The sequence below is a fragment of the Squalius cephalus genome, assembly GCF_949319135.1.
Source record: "Squalius cephalus genome assembly, chromosome: 6".
Classification (NCBI taxonomy): Eukaryota; Metazoa; Chordata; class Actinopteri; order Cypriniformes; family Leuciscidae; genus Squalius; species Squalius cephalus.
This window is the reverse complement of record NC_137127.1, coordinates 30434775-30439992: the sequence shown is the minus strand read 5'-3', so window position 1 is coordinate 30439992 and position 5218 is coordinate 30434775.

Genomic DNA, 5218 nt, shown 5'->3' with positions numbered 1-5218 from the left:
CTGATTAGGGTAGACATAATTGTTTGATGACGAGTAGATTGGATTGTTTATTTGAACGTGCTCCTCCCGAACTTTGTTTATAAAACATCATGTGTTAAAAGATTTTGTTTCAGTCGGTGTACTACTGCTTTTCATAACCGCATTTGAATCGAAATGTTATATTTGAATCTAATTTTGATTTTTATGTTTTTCAGGAACCAGCCAAATGAAGTCAGATTGTCTGAAAGATCACGTGTGCTACATCAATGATGATGACGAGCTGGATACCAGATTATGTGCCAATTTCTTTCCGGAAGTTTTATTTCTGAGTTTTTTTCTTTTTCTTTTTTGTTTATTAGTACGGGTGTATTAGTGATCCCATTGTTCATTTATTAGTTTCATGCCCAGAGAACAGGTCCAAATATCTATGGCATTGAGGACAACACTGAAGAATGAAGAAGCAGAGGAAGAAGCAGACTGAGGTAAAGTTTGTCAATAATACATAAGGTCTAGTGTTTCAGTGCATTTTATTATACAATGGTTTCATTGTTTTTCCCGGGTCAAAAATTGTCTGCGTCGGTGGCCAACAGACACTGTTGTCCTATCTTGCCCTCTTATTTAAAAAAAGAGCAGATTTTACCACTGGATTTCATAGTTTTGTAAAATAAAATTATAATTTTGTTATATAATCATATTGATATTAAAAAGTTAAACTAAAAAAAGTAGCATCAAAAGGTGTATTTTAACTAATAGTCTTAATTTTCTACCATATAGCTAACAATTTAATAAAATTAACAGCTAGCTAACAACAACTTGCTTTGCGCTTTATGGTTTTAATCACTCCAGTATGAACTTAATTTTATTTATTTATTTTTGACAATGTTATTTATTTTAAAAACTGCTGTTCAGTGTTTATTCATGTTAGTTCACTCTATTTACTAATGTTAGCACTTACAACTTTTGATTTTAACAATTTACCGGTATTAGTAAATGCTAAAAATCATAAAAAAGATTAATAAATGCTAAAAAAGTTAAATGCCGGAAAAAACATGGGTTTTGTTCAAAGATGTATGATTTGATGTGAAAAGCTTTGATTTTAACGTGCATGATGGTTCTCAGAAGTGACAGAGCAAAAATGGTCTTTTGCCAGGCTAATATTTGACCCATCAACTATGCTGCTCAATAAGTCTTGGAGAATCAGAACAATTCAAATAAATTCACTAACATTATCATATATGTTTTTCCTCCTCTGCCCTCAGGATATCCAGGGAGACAGATGCGCGCCATTCAGCATAGAAACATCGGCCTCTCCCATCTGTGCAGAGACGGAGTTCACCTGAGCACAGAGGGAAACCAGCTTCTCCTGAGCAACATCAGAGAAGGTCTGCGGGTGGAACTCCAAAGTTGAAGCCAAATGTCCTTTTAAAGGCAACAACGGTATTCTAAATATTTATAATAGTATTTATAAAGTAATATGCGTCCTCTACTTGAGTCCTTCACACAAACGAATCTGCCATTTAAACAATACAAATGATGCACTGTTGCTCATTATTAAGTTAAAATATATAAACCTCTTGCGCGTCTGTGCTGAGCTACTGGTGGAATAACAACAAAATGCACACTTAAGTGTCTCTGCTCTATATGCAACCACTAATCAGCCTATTCTGTTTGGTTAGTAAAAAAAAAAAAAAATACCTTTTATGATTGCGGATTAGAAACCAGAACCTCAGACACGAGTGGCAAAAGTTAAACCGCTGGCCTATTAACGTAGACAGACAGACAGACAGACAGACATCGCGGATATGCATTTATCAACCTGAAATATTTGGTATTAACAGTAGGATCTACAACTAGTAGATCTCATTAAACGATCAATTCAACCCAATGCACTGTTTCTAGATTTCTGAACATCGTAACGCTATTTTTTTATTTTTTTATTAATTGTTATTGATACTTTAAAATAGTAAGAGGGTCATTTAAACGCTAAAAATCAGTATATATTACCATATAAATATTGAAACGTAAACATTAATTGTCACAAATCATAAACATTAGTTTTATAAGCAATAATTTGGAATACATAATAATTCTTTGATTATTCTGAAGTGCTGTTGGGTGGGGTCTGTAGAATGTGCAAAAACAGCCAATCAAACGTGCAGCAGCACTCATATTAATACTGGCGGTAAATCGCAGTTCCCCTCACTCGTCTTTGAGATAGCACCATGAGTTTGGATAGTTGGCAGTTCAATTATTCGCAGGTTGCATTCTCACATATGTGAGTGGCGCGAGGCACGAGTAGGCTACAGGATGGGAGGGGGGAAAAATCTGAAAAAAAGAAAAAAAAAAAAGAAGAAGAAAATCACGAAAATTCCCCCATGTTGTTAATGCTGAGAATTTTCACGTAAATAAAGAAATAGATCCGACAGTTTCAAGTGTGTTTTTAAATGGTCCAGTGGCAGAATTTTTGCCAAGCGTGTCAGAGGTTCTGGGTTCTAATCCGCCCTCATATAGGTTTTTTTTTTTTTTTTTTTTTTCTCATCAAAACCAAATTTGTTCATCAGTGGTTGTATATCAGGCAGGGACACGTTTGTGTGCAGTTTGTTTTGTTATTTCACCGGAACGATTAGAGTCTCCACAGCGGATTGAAGCGCGCGTCCGAGTGAAGACTGTGCACGAGTCACAAGAGAACACAATATGCGCGCCACTGATCGTAGCGGCAACGAGCACTTTGATCACTTGATTTCAAAAACAACACATTTCAGCGCTAGATCGCCTCTTATTTAACTAACAAACAAACTAAATGAATGCTCTGCTAGTTAACTGGAGATGTTTTATTTATTTGTATTGGTATTGGTACGTGCCGCAAGATAATGTTAATGTGCTCTGTGTGAGGCAGGATTCTCAAAAATGACTGCACTCAGGTCAAGTCAAGTCAATTTATTTATAGAGCACAACATAAACAACAACGTTTGTTGATCCAGTGCTTTACAGACGGTCAAAAGGTTAATGGAGAAAAAGTAATAATAATAATAACAAAAGAATATATAAAATATATATATAAAAAAAAAAAATCCATACACAGCATCACTCAAATGCAAGAGTATAAAAATGAGTCTTTAAGCTAGATTTAAAAGCGATGGAGAGGCCCTGATATTAAAGGGTAAGCTGTTCCAAAGTTTAGGGGCAGCAACCGCGAAAGCTCTGTCACCTTTGGATTTGCAACGTGAACGAGGGACAGATAAAAGAAGCTGGTTACAAGATCTTAATGACCTAGAGGTTGTATATGGCTGGATAAGGTCACAGATATAATCCGGGGCTGATTTTTGCAGTGCCTTATATACAAAAAGAAGGACCTTAAAATCAACTCTGAATTTGATAGGGAGCCAGTGCAATGAAGCAAGAACAGGAGTAATATGCTCCCGCTTTTTTGTTCCTGTCAGCAATCTGGCTGCCACATTTTGAACCATCTGAAGCCGAGACAGAGTGCTTTGAGGAAGGCCGACATACAGAGAATTACAATAGTCCAGTCTTGAAGAGATTAGTGCGTGGATGACAATTTCAAGATCCTTTTGAGAAAGAAAATGTTTTACCTTCGCAACAGATCTGAGGTGGAAGAAGCTACTCTTTACAACCGTGTTTACCTGCTTGTCAAATTGTAGTAAAGGATCAAAATGGACCCCTAGATTTTTTACATAGGGTTGTACGCTATCACTAAGGGAGCCTAACCTACTTGTCAGAGTAGTATTGAGTGCAGCGGGGCCTAGCAGAAGCACCTCAGTTTTGTCAGTGTTTAGTTGCAGGAAATTGTTAGCCATCCAAATTTTCACTTCGTCAAGACATGAGAAAAGAAGTTGTATAGAGAAGTCATTTTCAAGTTTGATTGGAAGGTAAAGTTGTAGGTCATCGGCGTAGCAGTGATAGTTTATACTATATTTCTGGAGAATGGAGCCCAGGGGAAGCATGTAGAGTGAGAACAATAAAGGGCCAAGAATAGAACCCTGAGGAACACCATAAGGGACGGGTGCAGTAGGTGAGGTAAACGACCCGGTAACACTTTATAATAACGTTCAGTTGTAAGTCATTAATAAGTGGTTAGTTAATGATGAACTAATCATTTACAAAACATATATAGATGATTAGGAAGTGATATGCTAACATTTTATATATGTTTTGTAAAAGCCGTTACAAATCATTTACAAGTGATTAGTAAATGATTAACTAATCATTTATGAAACATGACTATGAGTTCATAAATGATTAATAAGTGATATGTTAATTATTTATTAATGTTTTGTAGATTCAGTTATAAGTAATTCACTAGTAATAAGATAATGATTAACTAATCGTTTACAAAACATGACTATATGTATCATAAATGTTCTATAAATTGTTACTTTTTTGAATGGTTTGTAGATTCAGTTATAAATTATTTACAAGTGATTAGATAATGATAAACTAATAATTTACAAAACATGACTATACATTTAAAAATGATTATTAAGTAATAAGACCGCAACAATTTACAAATCTGTCATAAGTTAACGTTAAAAAAATAGCATATCATAAAAGGATCTAACAGATCCTTAGTAAATGGTTATTAAGTTACTAGTTAATATATTATTAATCACTGAAATGTCAATGTACCATTATCTCAATAAACAATTGTTAATCATGAACAAATGATGATCAAAACATTAGTAAATGATAAGTATATCATGTTTTGATGCATCGTTAAAGTTGTAAGCTGGTGGGTTAAAACCCACGAGAATGCAATTATGCTGAAGCTCTTTTTTTTTAAGAATAATAAATTACTAGTTGTCAAATGAATAAACATTTTAAAATGACTTAAAGTCAGGGGATTGCAATGCGTTAAGTTAAATCCTTTCACTCATCGGTGCAGATTTGTGTTCTGTGTGGGATCTAGTGATGTGAACTGGTTTTACCTTTCACGGAAGCTCACATCAGGTGCACAGTGGTTATAGACTCCATGTGTTTCAGAGAAGACAGCTGTCTATACCCTCACCAGTCAGCACTTACACTGCAGTACACACTACAGTGTTCAACACCTGTTATAGATGATGTGTAAATGCATGAATAAATCATTTACAACCCTTTCTACATCCTCTAATCTAAAGTGTAAACTATTAATCACTTGTAAATGTGTTACAAGTCATTTGTAGATCTTTCTTAACTGTTACAAATGATCAGTACGTGTATACAAGGCAATTACAACCCTTTC